This window comes from Colobus angolensis, unplaced genomic scaffold, assembly GCF_000951035.1.
Source record: "Colobus angolensis palliatus isolate OR3802 unplaced genomic scaffold, Cang.pa_1.0 Scaffold121, whole genome shotgun sequence".
NCBI classification, from domain to species: domain Eukaryota; kingdom Metazoa; phylum Chordata; class Mammalia; order Primates; family Cercopithecidae; genus Colobus; species Colobus angolensis.
In genome coordinates this window covers 6,947,600-6,967,554 of record NW_012113253.1, presented here as the reverse complement: position 1 = coordinate 6,967,554, position 19,955 = coordinate 6,947,600, and the positions used below count along the sequence as shown (strand labels likewise).

The 19,955-nt window shown below is 47.2% G+C and overlaps 1 long non-coding RNA gene across 1 annotated transcript in view; it reads left to right on the top strand.

Annotated features, from left to right (window-relative positions):
• Positions 1–4,487, top strand: part of LOC105504203 — a 24,720-nt gene extending 20,233 nt beyond the window's left edge. Inside the window, exon 3 of the long non-coding RNA XR_001000581.1 lies at positions 3,382–4,487. This is a non-coding gene — a long non-coding RNA (uncharacterized LOC105504203). The remainder of the gene's footprint in view (positions 1–3,381) is intronic.
• The last annotated feature ends 15,468 nt before the right edge of the window (positions 4,488–19,955 follow it).

Here is a 19,955-nt window from a genome sequence, read left to right as displayed (position 1 = left end):
AAATAATATACCAACCTTGGGTTTTATTTAAAAAAAAAAAAAAAAAAAAAAAAACAAAGAAAGAAAGAAAAGAAAAGAAAATTATGCACAGGACAAAAAGGCAGAAATCAAGCACAAGACTATTTTCTCATTGGAGATCTGGCAGCCTCTCTAAGTCACACCGGGCAGAAGGAAGTGGAGTTTCACTTCAGACCACATCAGTTCTCCCTAACAAGCCAGTTCTGGCAACCCCACGAGGCGTGTCTGCACTCTGGGAACCTGCCAGAGTGAGCTCCATGCTGGCTACCCTGAGGACATGAACCCTCTGCCTGCTGCCCCGGCTGCACTGGATGCTGGGGAAAGCCTGCATTTTGGGTATGCCTAGGGCCAGGGCTCAGACCGTTATCTCCCTGCAGGCTTGCATGCCTTCCCTTGCCTGGTTACCGTTCTCATCAGAAAAAGCAGGATTCTTGCTTTAAGTCCTGGTGATTTACATGGAGAATAATAAGTTCTGGCTTAATCATACCTCCAAGGAAGAAGAAATTCTCCGCCGAGCCCACCCTTCTCTTGACTCCTGTTCAGAAATCAAGTATTAATATAAATCAAGGCTCTCCCCTTCCTCCCATGCCAGAGGCTGTTCTGCAAACCTGCCATTCATAGGGAGAACTGGCAATGAAGTGTCTGTCAAAAGGACTGTTTTTACAATTGGGACCTGCCTGTAGTGGTGATGAGGTAATTTCTTCTTAAGCTTCTGGTATCCAAGGAGAGAAAAAGAACAGCAAAACAAGCTCTGTTAATAAAGGTGTGAGAGTGTTTGGGTGTTTGCTGTTATTAAAGAGACCTTAAGGAAGGCTGCTTCTGAGCTAAAAGCAAACTTTTGTCAAAGATTCATTTTAGAAGGTTCAAAAGACACCAGAGAGAGAGAGAACAAGAGGCAGGAAGAGGCAGGCACAGAGAGAGGGGATGAGAGGAAGAGAGGGAGCAGGCAGGAGAGCCACGCTGTGCTGGGAGTCACACATGTGGGCTTGGGCAGTTTGATCACTGAAAAAATGTTTTCTGTTAAGGTTGGTGCAATGGAAGAGAGAAATCTCTCGATTTTTTTTTAAGATGTGCTTTTGCTGCTGCTGCTCTGTTCGCCTAGAATGCTCTTTTCTGCCCATCTTTAGTCCATCTTTTCTAAATGGCTCAGTTCAAATGGCCCCTCCTCTGTGAAGCCTTCTTTGATATCTCCAGTGAGATACATAATTATTTCACCTTCTGTAGGTCAATAGTAGTTTTTTCTTTGAAAATTTTTTATTTTTATTTTATTGAATTAATTTATTTATTTTTGACACAGAATTTTGCCCTCGTCATCCAGGCTGGAGGGCAATGGTGCGATCTTGGCTCACTGCAACCTCTGCCTCGCAGGTTCAAGAATTGTCCCTGCTTCAGCCTCCCAAGTAGCTGGATTACAGACGCCCACCACCACGCCCAGCTAATTTTTGTATTTTTATTTTTAGTAGGGATGGGGTTTCACCATGTTGGCCAGGCTGGTCTCGAACTCCTGACCTCATGTGATTCACCTGCCTTGGCCTTCCAAAGTTCTGGGATTATGGGCGTGAGCCACCGCGCCCGGCCTAGTTTTATTTTTTGAGACGGTCTCTCTCTGTTACCTAGGCTGGAGTGCGTGGCGTGATCTTGGCTCACTGCAACCTCCGCCTCCCAGGCTCAAGTGATTCTCACGCCTCAGCCTCCCGAGTAGCTGGGACTATAGGCACGTGCCACCATATTTTTGTATTTTTAGTAGAGACAGGATTTCACCATGTTGGCCAGGCTGGTCTTGAACTCCTGACCTCAAGTGATCCATCCGCCTTGGCCTCCCAAAGTGCTGAGATTATGGGCATAAGCCACCATGCCTGGCCAAAAATTTTTATTTTTAATCGTGGTAAAATACACATAAGATAAAATTTACCATCTTCAATGTGTCTACGTGCACAGTTCAGCAGTGTTCAGTGTATCCACATTGTTGTGCAACCACTCTCCAGAACTTTCTCATCTTGCAAAACTGAAACTTTATCCGTTAAAAACAACTCTCTATTTCCCAATCCCCCAGTCCCCGCAACTACCATGTTATTTTCCATCTCTTGACTACTCTAGGTACCTGGTAAGTGAAGTCACACAATAGTAGTCTTTTTGTGACTGGTTTATTGCACTTAGTATGATGTCCTCAAGGTTTACCCATGTTGTAGCATGTGTCAAAATTTCTGTCCTTTTCAAGGAATAGTAATTTAATTTTTAAATGGCATTTATAACATGCTGTCTTATTTTTAAGCATATTATATCTCCCCTGTGGAATTTGAAATTCTGAGTTTCTCTCCCTTTGGAGTACCTATAGCCCAGTGCTTGGCAGGGAGTTTGTGCTAAAGAACATTAGTTGAGAAGATAAAAAGACCAATGCTACCCTATTGCCTTGAGTGGGCACTCCTAGACCTCTCCCTCCCTCCATACCATACCCCCAAAAGGCTCAACAGCAATTTTGTTTGTTTGTTTGTTTGTTTGTTTTCTTACAGGCAGGGTCTCACTCTGTCACCCAAGCAGTAATGCAGTGGCGTGATCATAGCTCACAGCAACCTTGAACTCTTGGGCTCAAGCAATCTTCCTCCTCAGCCTCCCGAAGTGCTAGGACTACAGGTGTGCACCACCACACCCAGCTAATTTTTAAAATTTTTTGAGAGATGGGGTCTTGCTATGTTGGCCAGACTGGTCTCAAACTCCTGGCCTCAAGCAATCTTCCTGCCTCAGCCTCCCTAAGTACTGGGATTATAGGCATGAGCCACCATGCCTGGCCTCTATGGCAATTCAACCTAGTCCATGTTGTCAAGGAGCGATGAGCAGAAAGGGATTGGTATCAGCAATTTTAGCCTTGTCTTAGCCTTGAACCATGCCCTCATCTTCTCCTGACTTGAGCCTCTGCTTCCTTTTGGGAAATACCTTTGAAACACCTTTCCTGAAACAGGAAAGCTGACCCAATCTTAAAAGAACAGAAAGTCGGGACAGAAAGAGTGAGAAGTGCAGGAGACAAGTCATGCAAGAATGGAAGCTGGTATTTACATTTGTTATCCTGTTACTTTCTGGGTGTGTGTGTCATCCTTGGTGAGGTTGGTAATGGGGTGGGGGGCAGGGGACTGTGGAAGTCTTGCTATTAATCATACCAGACATCTTTTCTCAGCTTCTCCCCCAAGTCGTCCCTATGGAAGATTTGCCTATTATGCAACTCAGAAACAATAAGGGAAGCCTTGCTAAAATGTGGCTTAGGATCTTGGAGAACTAACTAACTTTACGCTTGGTCTGTAATAGCTATTTTTGGAGTTACTTTAGTTAGCTTGGCTCCTAACCCTGCACTTTCCCTTTGTTCTCCCACAGCCATTTGTAAGAGAGGATCATGAAATTAATACAGGCGTTGAGACAAGCAGTCTGTGTTCCACTGGCGGTGTGACCTGGGGCAGGCCATTTCACCTCACTGAGCCTTAGTTTCCTCACCTGTAAAATGTGAAAAATATCACCTTCCTTACCAGGCTTTTCTGAGGATTTAATGACATCATGTTCAGTGCCCAGTATGGTGTCTGAAACACTGTGGGTGGATAATACCCAGGAGCTTCTTCCTCTTCTCCTCCTAAGTTGACTTGATGCCCCCCTGCTGAAGACCGTGGCTGAACTGACTCAGTTTGGATCCAGGATTCCTGGCTTTGTCTCTTCCCTAGTTGCCCGCCACACCCAGGGGCACCCTTAGGTAGTTTATCCTTTTGGGACAACTGGACTCATTAGAGAAGGGTATTCTGGGGTGGAATAAAGCCTTCTTCAGTCCCCATGGAGCCTTTTTGAAAGATGAAGTTCTCAAACCCACAAGAGAATTCATAGAAGAGCACACCACCCACAGTTAGATTTCCCTCTCAAGTGCTTTATCTCCACATGGGGCAGATGGCTCTTTGTCTGCTTATGTTATTGGAGCTTTTGGAGTCCAACATTCAGAAGAGCTCTAATTTTTGGATTCATATCAGTTTATTAGAGAAGCCTAGTTCTAAGGATTAGCAAATGGGTAGGTGCTCAGACATCCCAGCACAAGCAGAACCATGACAGAAGTTTCTGGAATGATCTCATAGAGTCGGTGCCTTCATGGACCCAGCGGGCCTAAATCCAATAGCCTGGATTTGTCACTTTCCCTTATTCACTTATCAAACTCTTCCCTTTTGGACGTCAGAGAAGGAAAGTGCTTCCTGCAAGGGGGCAATTTGCAAAGCTTCATGGAAGTGGCATTTGAGTGTGACCTTAAAGGATGTGTAGGATTAGAAACCATAGATATTTAGAGGAAGCCTTTCCTGGCAGAAGGAACAGCACCAGCAAAACACAGAAGTGGAAATTAGTAGCAGCATTAATGGAGAATAATTTGGGAAATAAGATACACAAATGGAATAATAAAAATAGCATTGATTAAACATTGTGGGAGTCATTCTGTAAGATGGCCCCTGGTGATCTCTGCCTCCTGTTCTTCCTGCCTTATGTAACCCCTCTCCTTGAGTGTGGTCTGGAATTACTGATTCACTTTCAATGCATAGTAATGGGATATTCCTTCTGAGAATAGATTATAAAAAAAGAGTGTGACTTCCTTCCTGGCATTTTCACTTGCTCTCTCTTGAATTGTGTTGTGCTCCAAACAAAGCCAGCTGCCATGTTGTGAGGAAGCCCTGTGTGGAGGACAGCATGGTGAGGGCGGAGGCCTGCCAACATCCATGTGGTGAGCTTAGATGCACCCCTTTCCAGTTCCAGCCAAGCCTTCAAATGGGACCACTTGACCAGTTGCTTGACTACAATCTCATGAGAGACTTTGAACCAAAAGCTGAGCTGTGTCCAGATTCCTGACCCATACGAATAATGTGAGACAACTGCTTGTTGTTTAAATCACTAAGTTTGGGGGTAACATGTTTGCAGCAATAGATAACTAACAAACTAACATAAGCACTTAACTATAATGTGCCAGACACTGCAACAGGTCCTTCGTAGATCTGATATTTAATCAACAATATTAGGTGGGTATTACTATCTTTTTTTTTTCAATTGAGAAAACTAAGGTTTAGGCATCTGCCTAATTCCTATTACTATCTAGAAAGTGAAGGATCTGAGATATGAACCTAGGTAGTCTTATTCCTGGGTATATGACCTGAACATGGACTCTCTACATTCTATAAGCAGTGCCTGTGGTTACAGTTTGGTCCACTCCTGCTGCCCCCTGCATTGCCCCTCCGCACCTTCCCTGAAGTTGCCAGCCACCCAGCCCTCATGTCTCAGCAGAGCCTGAAAGGAGCCCTGGGGATTCCTCTTAAGTGCTTTGAGCAGTCTCACTCTCCATGCTCACTTGCCTCAGCCAGGCTGTGCCACCCAAATCCAGCTCCGTGCCTCCGTGGACAGCTGTGGCCTGGCCCCTAGGAACCCAGACTCTTGTCCTTGCCTACTTGCCACCCCTTACCCTTGGCACTTTCTGGGGTCTTAGAAGCCTGGGATAGTGGTGTAACCCTTGGCTGGGGTAACAGTACCCTTTCTCTGACCCTGGGCTGAAGGTTACTTCCTTGGAGGCCATATCATCTCTTTTAGGACCCCCAAAATACAAATTTTTCATAGATTTAAATCATGGGGCTGGGGGAACCCAAAGGGTCCTGCTCCCACTTTAGGGGGCAGAGAACCCTAACCCTGTGGATCCCTCCCTGGTCTGCCCAGCCTTACTCTTCTTCCTCCACAGTTTCACTGGATAGTGGTTTGTTTCAGGGTATTCCCGGGAGACTTAAGCTTGCCACTGCCCCTCAGTCATGTGAGAGATCCCCTTCTTGGGCCTTTGCAGGGAGGCAGGGGTGGACATATGTGGGATGCTACGTGCTCAGTCCTGGGAGACTGTGGAATTCCTTCAGATCACAATATCTATTGGCAATGTCATCAAGACCTTTGGCACATTGGCTGAGTCTCAAGAGGTCTATAAATGAATGATTATCTCTGGCTAATATTAAAAACAAAGAAACATACTAATTAAACAGAACCTGAAGAGTTAAAACTGATCCTTCCATCTCTGTTCTCTGTTAACCCTTGGCAGGAATGAGCAGTGCCCTATGGCACAGAATGAGCTTACAATGGGCGGATCAAGGTCCCAAGGCAAGCTTTCCCTGGTGGCAGGAGAACTGGGCACTTGTCCCAGCTCCACCACCTGCTGTCTGGATAATCCTGGAAGGTTCACTTCACTCCCTGAACCTGCTTCCTTTTATATTAAACAGGAGCCTGGAGCAAGTCACCACCAAGGTCCTTGTAATCTTGACTCTGCAGTTTTATGGGACTTTGTTTAATAATTGTTTCTAGGGCTGGCCGATGAGCAGGGTACTCCCCTTTCCGTTCTGATCCTCTCCTCTGCTCACAGGCTCCCCGGTCCCTCTGCCTCTTCTGGAACCAGTGTTGCTTTATCTGAGCCACGGTTTCACATAGAAGTGCTCTGTGAGTCAGAGGCGGAAGCACTCAAGGCCCAGGAACAAAGTCTTGGGTAAAGGAGCAATATCTGGCTTCCCGAATCATTCTCAACAAGCCAGGAGTTTTCTTTCAGAGGCAAACACAATGTACCAGTCTCTAAACACCTGCAACAGCCCTCCTAACGCCCACTGGGAGGTGGGGAAAGGGGTGGCACAGTGACCGACCTTTAGCCAACTCCCTCCTTCTAGGAATCAGGTGCCACGCTGGGGACGATCCTCTATGTAGACTCCATTTTATAGAGATGGGAAGTCAGAAAATGCTAAAATCAATACTTAAAACTCAGCTTTTTGATTCCCAAGTTCATGAGAGAAGACATTATTTCATTAATTCACTCCCCACATATTTATTAAAGGAGTCTCAATGGATCATCTGAGTTGGCTTCAGGGTGGTTTATGAAGCAGAGAAGAAAAATGCTTTACTAAGTCACATGGCTAGAGAATGCATTTGACTTGCATTATACATTTAGACACTTTTCTCTGGTAGGACTGACTCAGAGCCCATTTAAAATAAATTCAAGGCTGGGTGTGGTAGCTCATGCCTGTAATCCTAGCATTTTGAGAGGCCAAGGCAGGAAGATAGCTCGAGTCCAGGAGTTTGAGACTAGCCTGGACAACACAGTCAGACCCCCATCTACAAAAAATAAAATAAAATAAAATTAGCTGGGTGTTGTGGCATGTACCTGTGGTCCCAGCTACTCAGGGGGCTGAGGCAGGAAGATCACATGAGTCTGAGAGGTTGAGGCTGCAGTGAGCCTTCATTGCACCACTGCACTCCAGCCTGGGCAACAGAGCAAGACCCATTTTGAAAAATCAAAACTAAAAATAATAACATAAATTCAAGAAAATGACAGTTGGGTTACTCCGTCTTCCTCTGGTTTCTAACAGGACTTCTCCTATTCCAGTGGATGTTCTTTGGCCTCCAAAACAGCAGCCCCACCTGGTATTGAAGGGCCGGTATAGAAACAACCTTCCTTCTATCTTATCCTGGCTGGCTTTATCAGATTTCACTCACTCCCTGGAGCCCCTTGCAAGGACTGGGCTGGGATTGCAGGGCTGAGCAGGAACCGGCTTCTCTATCAACTTCAGGGAAGTGCCCTCTAAACTCCACTCTGCTCCATACCCTCCAGCTAGAAACCCAACCTCCTGCCTTTGGGGAATTTGGCCCCAGTAGGGGCTCAGTGTCTTTTCCCCAAGCTCTTTTCCTATGGCCTTTAGGGGGGCACATGACTTTGAGGAAACCAGACAGCTGGGGGGATATGAGAATCAGGGCCGGTGCTTGCAGGAAAGAAAGCAAACGCTCTGAATGTGAACCAGATGGCAGGTCCCCCACGCAAGGCAGGGGACTCAAGAACACTTCCTTTCATGCTAGCAGTACTAGCTGCTCCTACCTTCATGAAATGCATTTTTGAAAGCAGAACAAATGATTGTTCAATTCGAGAAGCCCACAGCCCTTAATACTCATAGTATTTTCACCATCACCCTAGCCCCTGGTCAGCTGGAAGAGCAGCAGGGGAGGGGAAGCGCCACTTTGGTTTTTACCTCCCAGCTGGGGTAAGTGCAAGGCAGCACACTCCATCAGCTCCTTGCCCAGAAGGGCAAAATAATGTCTCCTTTCTCCCTCTCTTCCTTTTTCCCTCTCTCCCTCCCTCCTTCCTCCTTCCCTCTTTTCTTTCCTCTCTTCCAACATTTTTTGAGTGAGGATCTTCTGCCAGACATTGTGTAAAATTCGGGGAACCCAAGGTGCAGAGAGGAGGCCTGGCTCTGCCCTCCTGGCCCTTCCAGTCCAGTGGGGAGGAGAGGCCTCCTGCCAAGACATAGCAACTGAGAGGAACGCTCCAAAGAGTTGTTCCTGGGTCCTGCAGGGCGGAGTGACTGAGGTGACCCACCTGGGTGGGGTGGGAACAGGACAGGCTGTCCTGGAAAAGTGATGTTTGGGCTTATACCTGAAGGGGCAAACGCAGGATGGAAGTGAGGGCATCCCAGGTGGAGAAGAGGGCCCGGGCAATGGCTGTGAGGGAGAGCCCAGGAAATGGGAAGGCCACCAGGGTGGCCCAGGGCAGAGAGGTCAGGTGACCAGGCAGGAGACAGGACTGGAGTCAAGTTCGTGTTTATGCTGGGAGCCTGGGGAAGCCGGCGAGAGACTGGAGCGGGAGTGGCCTTCATGGCACACTGGACGGTCTTGGGGCGCCCAGTACAGTGCAAGTGATCGGCTGGGGCCCCTCCGCCCTCCTTGTCAAGCCGTGTCCACGAATAAGGGCGTCCCAGGGGGGCACGTGGGCGAGGAGATGGTGGTGCTGGGGGCAGGGACAGGGACAGAAGGCAGGAGAGTCGCCCTCAGCGTCACCTTCTCTCCCCTCCCCACTCCCGAGGCCAAGCGCCCCAGCAGGAGGCTTCCCTGCCCGCCTCGGCCCCGCTTACACCGCAGGTGCTGTGAGCCACCCACCTGCGTGGTGAGTCAGGGGAGGAGGCGGGGAAGGCAGGTGGGCGGCGCGGCAGGGTGCCCGGCTTCGCGGGGAGGGGAGCGCTCCCTCCCCACGTGCCCCTCCTCCAGGAGCGGCTTCCAGAAACCCGTTTGCCCATCCCCGGCAGGAGGCCTCCGCCCGGCTTCTCGCTCCCTCTTCCCTCTCCCCGACCCCCTCCCGGGCTGTCAGCCGACTGCCACCGTCACCATGGCTACGCGGCTCCAGCTCAGTTCCACAGTCAGCAGGAGTCGAGCAGGGGAGGTGGCTGTCTCCTCGGTCTTCCTGCTGCATCGGGTTCTTTGAAAATCAGCTCCTAGCTGCATGCTGCGGATTCCAGGCCCAGCCCCTTACCTGGAAGGCTCACCCTGAAAGACGGCAGGATGAGAACCAGGAAACGGGACCACGGGCATACCAAGGAGGCTTCTCTTGCCTGGCTTCCCTTTCTAAGCACGGATGCATACCGGTGTGTTGGACATGACCGATGAACCAAGATTTGGTGGAAGGCCACCACTGAGTGACTGGAGGTAGACGTGGAAGGCTTTGGTTGCCATAGGCAACTTGAGGCCAGAGAGACCTGGATTCAAATGCGGCTCTTATCAAAGGGATAAACTGGGACAGACAATTTTGCCTTGCTGGGCCTCAGTCTCCTCATCTGTAAAATAGGGATAATCCCCCCTTGGTAGATTGGGATGAGGATTAAAGATAATGTATGAAAAATATTTGGCACCTAGCAGGTGCTACCAAATGCTTATTGTTGTTATTACGGAGTTCAGAGCCCTTTGAGATGCTCCACCAGTGTTTGCTGATTTGAGGGTGGCACAAAAGGCAGTCTTCCCCAACACCAATTGAAAGACACCTTGGAGTGTGAATTTCAAGATGGTGTGAGTTTTCAAGACATTTGCAAAATTCCACCCTCTCGTCCAAAGTCTCATCTCTGCTGGGAGACTATGTGACCCATAACCACACTACAGGAAGATGGTGGAAGGTGAAGGCATAGAGAAGAGGGAGGTCCAAGCTGAGTGCCTACGAACAGGGGTGGCCTACATTGGAGAGGCCAGTTGCTATGGCCCATAGAACCTTGCTAGGTCTCAAGGACTGGAGCATTAGCTGCTGTGGAAGGGAGTAAGGTGAACACAGATACGTTATTTAGAAGTCTTTACAAGTATTTACAACAGGCAGATAGACTTGCAGATCTCAAACCCTACCCTCTCCTGCAGGAGAGGAAGTTTATTTTCTAGCGAAATTGGACCAAAAAGACTTTATGCTAATAACACCAGGTTCAGAGGGAGGGGGTGAGTTTGCATAATGAGTGAGCGCTTCCCCTGACCTAGCCTCAGAACAACAGGGACAGGAAATTGAAGGATTTCTTTTCTGCAAAAACTGGACCCACTCACACACACACACAAAAAAAAAAAAAAAAAAAAAAAGCCCATCCCCGGCAGGAGCTGCCCATACACATATTGACGTTTTAAAAATGTTTTATTGTTGGTACATAGTAGGTATATACAGAAAGAGACATTTGGAGGCTCCTAGCAAAAAAGCCCATTATCTATCTGATCACCCTGGAATAAAATCCTATCCATGCACACAGAACTTCCAGTCAGCTCTCAGCTCTTCAGGGCCTCCTTAAATTTGAGGGGCAGTCAGGGATCATCACTGAATAAAATGTCCAACATCACAGAGAATAAAATAATCAAACAGGGAAACAAAAGCACCTAATGAAGGCAGTAGAAATAATGAAAAAGCAGGGGAAGCTGAAGATAAATTATAATAAATATCTTTAGAGGTATAAGGGAAGATGTTACATCCACAGGATGTGATGAAAAAGGAACAAGTAGGGCAAGAAGAAGTTCCAGGAAGTTAAAAATACGAGAGCTAACATTTCAAAAATTCCATACAGTGTTGGAAGATAAAGTTTAGGAAATTTCCCTGAAAGTAAAGCAAAGAAGGGCAATAGGAGAAAAAAAAAAAGAAGAGCAGTTCAGGAAGTTCAGTATCCAATAGGTAGTTTTAGAAAGACAGAACAGAGAACATGGTGGTAAGAAAATTATTTAGAAAAAAATACAGGCCGGGCGCGGTGGCTCAAGCCTGTAATCCCAGCACTTTGGGAGGCCGAGACGGGCGGATCATGAGGTCAGGAGATCGAGTCCATCCTGGCTAACACGGTGAAACCCCGTCTCTACTAAAAAATACAAAAAACTAGCCTGGTGAGGTGACGGGTGCCTGTAGTCCCACCTACTCGGGAGGCTGAGGCAGAAGAATGGCGTGAACCCGGGAGGCGGAGCTTGCAGTGAGCTGAGATCGGGCCACTGCACTCCAGCCTGGGCGAGACAGCGAGACTCCGTCTCAAAAAAAAAAAAAAAAAAAAAAAGAAGCCATAGTAGAACACAGATCTTCAACTGAAATGTTCCAAATGCCCAAGATAATATCTGACGACAGCCCCATACCAAGATACACAGATGGGATATTGCAGGACTCCTAGAGATGGAAAGAAGATAGTAAGAGTTTTCAAAAAGAGAACTAAAACGCTTACACAGAAAGGATCAAGAATTGGAATGACACTGGACTTCCCGATAGCAGCATGGGAAGCTACAGTACATCAGAAAAATGCCTGCAATATCCCCAGGGATATTTATTTTTGTCCTAAAATTCTATTTCCAGCCACACTATCAATCAAATATGATTGATAGCATCAGTCACTGCCAATCCATAAAGACATTTGCAAAATACAAACAAAATTACATGCAAATTACAAAAAAAATTACATCCAGTGTATCCTTTATTGGGAAGCTACTGGAAGATACTCTACCAGGAAAAAAGAAGGTTTCTAATTTTTTTTTTTTGAGAGAGAGTCTAGCTCTGTCGCCAGGCTGGAGTATAGTGGCACGATCTCGGCTCACTACAACCTCTGCCTTCCTGGTTCAAGGGATTCTCCTGCCTCAGCCTCCCGAGTAGGTGGGACTGCAGGTGCCCGCCACCATGCTGGGCTGATTATTTGTATTTTTAGTAAAGACGTGGTTTCACCTTATTGGCCAGTCTGGTCTCGAACTCCTGACCTCAGGTGATCTGCCCTTCTTGGCCTCCCAAAATGCTGGGATTACAGGCCTGAGCCACCTCACCCAACCAGAAGGCTTCTAATCCAACAAAGGGGAGAGGCACAGGGAGGTTCCAGGATGAAGCTGTGGACAGGCTCTAGAACAAGCTAGTCCAGGTCAGAGCAGAGCATTGCAGGGTTCTGGGAAGAATTTCTCCAGGGAAACAATGGAATGATTGTAGCCAGGTTTGAGATGTCAAAAATTGTATAAAATGTTGATTTGCAGGCTTCTCAGAAATATGGAAAGACTCAGATGTTTAGAGAAAACAAAGCAAAAGCAAAACATGGAGGAATTATCAACTCCAGGAAGAAGAAAATGTTGAAATGTACTATCATTTCACTACTTGGCTCAGCAGTAAACAATGTTTACATTATCATAATAATGAAAATGCTACATGTGGATTTAACCAAAAAATTGATAAACAATTAGAAGGCTAGAAAGCAAAGAAAGGGGAGGAGTAAGTGATCCAAAACATTCACTTACTATAGTGGGAAATAAGTGAATCAAGAGAGAGAAGTATTTGCCTGCTATCTAAAAATATAAATGTAAATATATATATAAAAATCTATGAATGTTGCTTCTGAGGAACAAAAGGAAGAGGGGGTAGGAAGGTAGTCAAGGGACTTCTACATGTATTTTGTTCTTTTTTTTTTTTTTTTTTGAGACGGAGTCTCGCTCTGTCACCCAGGCTGGAGTGCAGTGGCTCAATCTTGGATCACTGCAACCTCTGCCCCCTGGGTTCAAGCAAATCTCCTGCCTCACTCAGCCTCCCTCGTAGCTGGGATTACAGGCGTGCACTACCACGCCCAGCTAATCTTTGTATTTTTAGTAGAGACAGGGTTTCGCCATGTTGGCAAAGTTGGTCTCAAATTCCTGATCTCAAGTGATCCACCCACCATGGCCTCCCAAAGTGCTGAGATGACAGGCGTGAGGCACCGCGCCCTGCCGGAATTTTTTTTTGTTTTTTTTTTTTTTTTGAGATAAAGTCTCACTCTGTCGCCCAGGATCTCGGCTCACTGCAAGCTCCGCCTCCTGGGTTCACGCCATTCTTCTGCCTCAGCCTCCCGAGTAGCTGGGACTACAGGTGCCCGTCACCACACCCAGCAATTTTTTGTATTTTTTAGTAGAGATGGGGTTTCATCTTGTTAGCCAGGATGGTCTTGATCTCCTGACCTCGTGACCACCCGCCTCAGCCCTTCAAAGTGTTGGGATTACAGGCACCTCACCTAATTTTTTTGTATTTTTTGTAGAGATGGGTTTTCACCATGTTGCCCAGGCTAATCGCAAATCCCTGGGCTGAAGTGATCCTCCCACCTTGGCCTCCCAATGTGCTGGGATTACAGGCGTGAACCATGGAGCCTGGCCAACAGAGAGGTTCTGTTAGCAGGGAAGGATAGAAAGGATACAATTACCAACGTTCGACTGCAGGGCATCTCCTCTGCCCTCCCTCTGAGATCTAAATTGCTGGTTGAAACCTCTTTGGCTCTCCTCTCTCTAAGCCTGGTGGAAACTGTTGTAACTATGCCCATGGGGGGAAGGGTGTTGATATGGGAGGAAGCTGGGAGATCATCTAGTCTAACCTCCTCACTTCACTGAGCCAGAGAGAGGATGTGTCAGGACCCCCCAATCCAAGTCCCACATTCTTTCCACCACTTCAACAAGGAAACAGCTGTGATTGAGGTTATTTAGGTGGCAAATGGACACATTTACCTTTGGCATACAGAATACAGTTGTCATGTTGGCCTAGCATGATTGTCGGTTGTGTGAGTTTGCTAGGGCTGCCATAACAATGTACCACACACTGAGTGGCTTAAACAACAGAGATGTATTGTCTCTCAGTTTTGGAGGCTAGGAGTTCATGATCAAGGTGTTAGCAGAGTTGGTTCTTTCTGAGGACTGTGGGAAAGAACCTGTCCCATGCTCTCCCCTAGCTTCTGGTGCCTCGCTGGCAATCTTTGGCATTTCTTGGCTAGTGGATCTCTGCCTTCATCTTCACACGGTGTCCTCCCTGTGTTTTTCTGTGTCCAAATGTCCTCTTTTTATAGAGATAACACCCCTATTGGATTAGGGCCCACCCTGCCTCAGTATTACTTCATCTTTATCTTAACTAAACTAATTGCATCTGCAAAAACTGTTTTCCCTCCCTCCCTCCTTCCTTCCCTCCCTCCCTCCTTCCTTCCCTTTCCTTCCTTCCTTCCTTCTTTCCTTCCTTCCTTCCTTTTCTCTCTTTCTTTCTTCCTTCCTTCCTTTTCTTCAGGGTCTCAGTCCCCCAGGCTGAAGTGCAGTGGCATGATCATGACTCACTGCAGCCTCAACCTCCTGGGCTCAAAGAATCCTCCTACTTCATCTTCCTGAGTAGCTGGGACTACAGGCACACACCACCACACCCAGCTAATGTTTTCATTTTCTATTTTTGTAGAATTGAGGTGTCCCTATGTTGCTTAGGCTGGGCTCGAACTTCTGGGCTCAAGCGATCCTCCCGCCTCAGTCTCCCAAAGTATTGGAATTCCAGACATGAGCCACCGCACCCAGCTGACTATTTTCTTTAAATAAAGTCTTATTCTGAAGCACTGGGGGTTAGAACTTCAACATATAAATTTGGAGATGGGGAGGGATACACAATTCAACTCAAAACACTGATGGGATAAACTCAGGTGCTGTATGTTTCCCATGGGAAGTGTAACCTTGAAGATCTTCCAGTTGCATCTTGCTGTGACTCTTGGCTTAAAACTCTGTATAAAGCAGTAGATCCACCTAAAAGATTTTATTGGCCCAGGTGAGACCAGGAATCTGTCTCTTTTTTCCTGAGATGGCATGTTGCAGCCTGAGTTCTGCTATGGCAACTATAGAAAATCTTTGATGGGCCTCTAATCTGCTTCAGTGGGCACACCTGTGTCAGCTGTGACCTCTCTGTGAGTCATATTTTGCCTTCAGAAGGATCTGAAAGTGTATTAGCTGGCTGAAAACTCCTAAAAAATGCAGCCACCTGGGGGAATAATGCATCTTACAGCTTTAGAAGCACAAGGTATTTGTGGACAGACAATGGAATTCAAGAGAATATGGGAAAAGCTTGATGCCATTGCAAGTCTAGGGAGATGTATTCAGTCATTTATTTATTCATATGTTTTTTGAGGAAGTTCTTATTGAGCACTCAAGATGAGCCAGACACTGAAAATCTAGCGAGAAAGAAAACCATACAAGCGATTTCTAATCGTGATAAATGACGCAAAGGCAAGTCACAGTCTGCAATAATAAGGCACAATATGGATATCGAGTTTTACAGGTGTTCCAGGAGCCCTCTGTAATGAGGCACCATTGAAGCTAAGACCTGAAGGGCTTAGAGATGCATTCCAGGTGGCAGGGCAACTTGTGTGCCGGCCCTGAGTTGGGGATGAACTTGGTGTGTTTAAGGAAAAAGTAAATATTCAACGGAGGAGGAAATAGGTGAGTTGGAGAGTGAGGTGTGGGCATGGACGGGGAAATAGGATGTTATGCAATAGATGAAAAGCCCCTGAGAAATTTCAAGCAAGAGAGTGACATGATTTGACATCTGTTTTGAAAACAATGTCTCCCCACCCATCAGAATGGCAAAGATTAAAGTTTGAAACACACAAAGATGTGGGAAACAGACAGACTCATCTATTGCTGTGGAAGTATAAACTGATGCAGACCCTAAGGGGAGAAATGTGGCAGTATTTATCAGAACAAAAAAATGCACACACCCTTCAACCCAGCAACTTTTCTTCCATGAATTTATCCTGCATGCAGTATGTTTTAAAATCAATATATGGAAAGTTACTCATTGCAACATTGTGTATAACTACAAAAGACTGGAAAAGACCTAAATATCAATGAAGGACTAAATCTAACAATATCAACCAGTGAGGATTTGGATAAACATACGTTGTTTATCCACACAACACACAACAGCTGCTGGGCAGCTGTAGGGATTGAGTGAGCTCTTTATGTACTAATACTAGTCAGTCTCTGACATATACATATAGTCAGTTCTTAAAACCACATGTATAGTGTATATATCATTTGTATAAGTAGAGGATGTGGGTATGTGTATGTTTGCTTGTGTGTCCATTGGGTCCTCTAGGAAGCAGATACTAGGTTGGATTTAGAAATGCAAAAGATTTATTGGGGGAAATGACCATGCAGGAAACAGCGGAGAGGGGGCAAGCAGCAGGGCAGGAAGAGCTCTTAGATCCCAAGGCTGGTCTGAAGCCTGGAAAAGGATTGGGAGAAAGAAGGAGGATGGGGTAGGAAGAGCCTCAGACTGCAGTGCAACTCTAGAGTATATCTCAGCCATAGAGCCAAGAGTACCATTAAAGGAGTCTTGATCAGGCAGAACTGGCCCTGCTCAAGGCCTTCCGCTGGGCTGTCACTGGCTGGGAGCAACCTGGGGAGAATGTGGCCTCAGTGTGACCACTGTGGTGGGTTTCTAAGTGCAGCAGCCAGAGGCTGTCAGCTGACACTCCTCACTGTAGGTTCTTTCTTGAAGACAGGTGTGTGCCGCCACACCATGGCTGCCACAGATTTATATGTATGGAGTACCTCAGGAAGGATGCAAGGTACAACGCTGCATACCGGCTACTCCGGAAGAGAGGAAATGGGTGGCCAGACCCCAGAAGTGGGAGGCAGACTTTTCACCATGTCCTCCTTCCCACTATTTGAATTTTTTTTTCAACATTTAATTGAGCAGCATTTAGTGCGTTCAAAATGTCATGCACAACCACCTCTGTCAGTTCCAAAACATTTTCATCACCCCAAAATGAAACCCTATACCCATTAAGCAGTGACTCCCCATTCCCTCTTCTCCCTCCCTCCCTCAAATGCTGGCAACCACCAATCTGCTTTTCATCTCTGTGGATTTGCCTATTCTGGGTATTTCATATAAATGGAATCATACAATACCTGACCTGTTTCATCTGGCCTCTTTCACTTAGCATAATGCTTTCAAGGTTCATTCATGTTGTGGCATATATTGGTACTTCGTTTCTTTTTATGGCTGAATTATATTCCACTGTATGAATACACCCTAATTTGTGCATCCATTAATTCATTGATGGACACCTAAGCTATTTCCACCTTATGGCTACGTGGATTAGCACTGCTAGGAATGTGCATGTCTGTGTATTTGTTTTTTGGCTCTACACCTAGAAGTGGAGTTTCTGGATCATATGGTAATTTCATGCTTGACTTTTGGAGGAAATGCTGAACTATTTTCCAAAGTGGCTGCATTGTTTTACATTCCTATCAAGGTTCTGATTTCTCCACATCCTCACCAGAACTTGCTATTTGTTTGGTTTTTGGATAGTGGACGTCCTAATGGGTAGGAGATGGTATCTCATGGTTCTGAGTTGCATTTCCCTTATGATTAGTGGCTTGAGCATCTTTTCCTATGCTTATTGTACATTTGTATGTCTTCTTTGGAGAAATGTCTACTCAGGTCTTTTGCCCATTTTTTAGTTGGCTTTCTTGTCTTTTTGTTGGTAAGCTGTCAGAGCTCTCTATATAATCTGGATACTAGGCCCTTATCATCATTTGAATTTTATTCCATGTAAATTTGTCACCACCTCAAAAAGGAAATAAAATGTAAGATGCTAAAGAATAAAGAAGTCCAGCCGGGGGCGGTGGCTCAAGCCTGTAATCCCAGCACTTTGGGAGGCCGAGACGGGCGGATCACAAGGTCAGGAGATCGAGACCATCCTGGCTAACATGGTGAAACCCCATCTCTACTAAAAAAAAAATACAAAAAACTAGCCGGGCGAGGTGGCGGGCGCCTGTAGTTCCAGCTACTTGGGAGGCTGAGGCAGGAGAATGGCGTAAACCTGGGAGGCGGAGCTTGTAGTGAGCTGAGATCCGGCCACTGCACTCCAGCCTGGGCGACAGAGCAAGACTCCATTTCAAAAAAAAAAAAAAAGAATAAGAAGTCTTGACTGTGGACAATAAGTGTGTGTGGAAGCCAGGGGACTAGTCGCTAAGCTAGCTCAGTGTCCAGGCTGGAGACGATGGTGGCTTAGGCACAGTGGGGACAGTGGGGATGGAGAGAATTGGGAAATGTGAGATGGGAATATGGTTTGGATGTAGGGGTGTGAAGAGAGAAAAGGAGGAATCAGGGTTCTTGTTTGAACTTCTGGGTGGGGGTGCCATTTACCTAGAGGAGGGGCAGGCTTGGGACAGGGTGTAGGAGTAAGGAATGAGGGCTTGGCTTTGGGCATGTTAGTTCTGAAGCGCCTGTGAGTGACCTAAGTTGCGAGGCTGCACCCGGAGTGTGATCTGTGAATGTGCAGTTTAGATTTCCTGCTGATCCTTTCCCCTCAAAGTACTGCCAGTATCTGTAGAGGACAACTGGCTATTTCCAGGTGGGGAGACGAGGCAGACATGCTCCTGGGAGGGCAGAGGGGAGGAAAAAGGCCTGACGTCAGATCGTGGTTGATTCAGGTGCCCACCCGAGGGGTCTTAAGCTTGAGAATGGCATGACACAGTTTGTATCATGGAAAGATTTCTCTGGTGGCAACAGGACAGACAAATGGAAGGGAGGTCAGAAGGAGGCACAGGGGAGAGTATGGGAGTGGAAGCAGCGCAGGGCCCGTGGCTGTGGAGATGAGGGTATGGCCTGGATATGGCTGGGATATGGGATGGGGAGGGGTGGGCGGGCTAGAGCCACTTCCAGCTTTCTGGCCCGAGTTTCTGTGTGGGCAATGGCACCAAGTCCCAAAAGCAAATGGAGGAGGAAGGGCAGGCTGTGTTGGAGGAGAAAGAAGGAAGCCAATCCTTAAGTAGCATAAACCTGATTCTGTTCTCACGGACAGGCCTGTTGTGGTGAGAATTCGTTTCTCATGCTGGCGTTCACCACACCACATGGCAGTCTTGTGCCAGGAACATCAAGAGATCCTCTTTCCACCAGGGTCAGCGACTCTTCCCTTCCTGGCCCCCACATCAGCCCTGTCACCTTAAATATGCTGCCGTCACACATCTCGCTTCAGCCACCTTCCTGACCCTGCTGCACACACCCCTGCAATGTCTGTCGACCTGTCCCCACCTTCAGTGCCCCCATCTGTCCTTGACACAGAGGCCAGTCTATGTCCTTACATTCCGCCATCAGTTACTGCCTTCTCCTCCACTCTCATGTTACTGCCTTCTCCCCACCTTCTTGTCAAAATCCAGTGACTTTTGCTACCTGAGACTTAAGCTTCGTGGTCCTCACATTCTGAGCTCCCCCTTCTTTTCACTTGTTAATATATTTATCTTCTTTCCAGGCCCAGCCAAAGTCCTTTCCTCCTGCAACCCTCCTCCCTCAAAGCAGCCCTCCACGAAGCCTTCTCAGGGCACACCGAGCTCCTTTCCCTGAGCTCCGCAGGTCCTGCAGTCTGCCGCAGAATCCACACTTCCTGACATGGGGCCCTGGGCTCTTCATTGCCTTCCCTACTTGGCTCTTGGAGGTGGACACCAAAACTTGTGTCTAGAGTGTCCTTCACAGACAAGCCAGGTGTGAGGGAGACAGTGACCATCTGCCTCCGCTGTCCCCGTGCCACAGCTCTGTGCTCTTGGCTCCCAACCTATCCTCCCTGGATGCTTGTCTTGATAGACAAGAAGGACTGCCAACCATAGCCCTTGGCCTAGCTCTGCTGCTCCCCAGTCCCCAGGGCCAGCTGTTCATTCTGAGCAGCCTTGGTGGTGTGCGAGTAGACCTGATGGAGGATCCTACACTGGGATCCCCCAGACCTCACCAGGGAAGTTGGTTGCCACGGGTGGTGCAGAGCTGCGTGGACAGGGATATGGCTGAGATCATCCTTCCCTTTCCCTCCTGCCCCTTCCCATCCTCCTTCCTCACAGCTGCAGCCCCTGGTTGTGAATCACAGGAAGGCAAG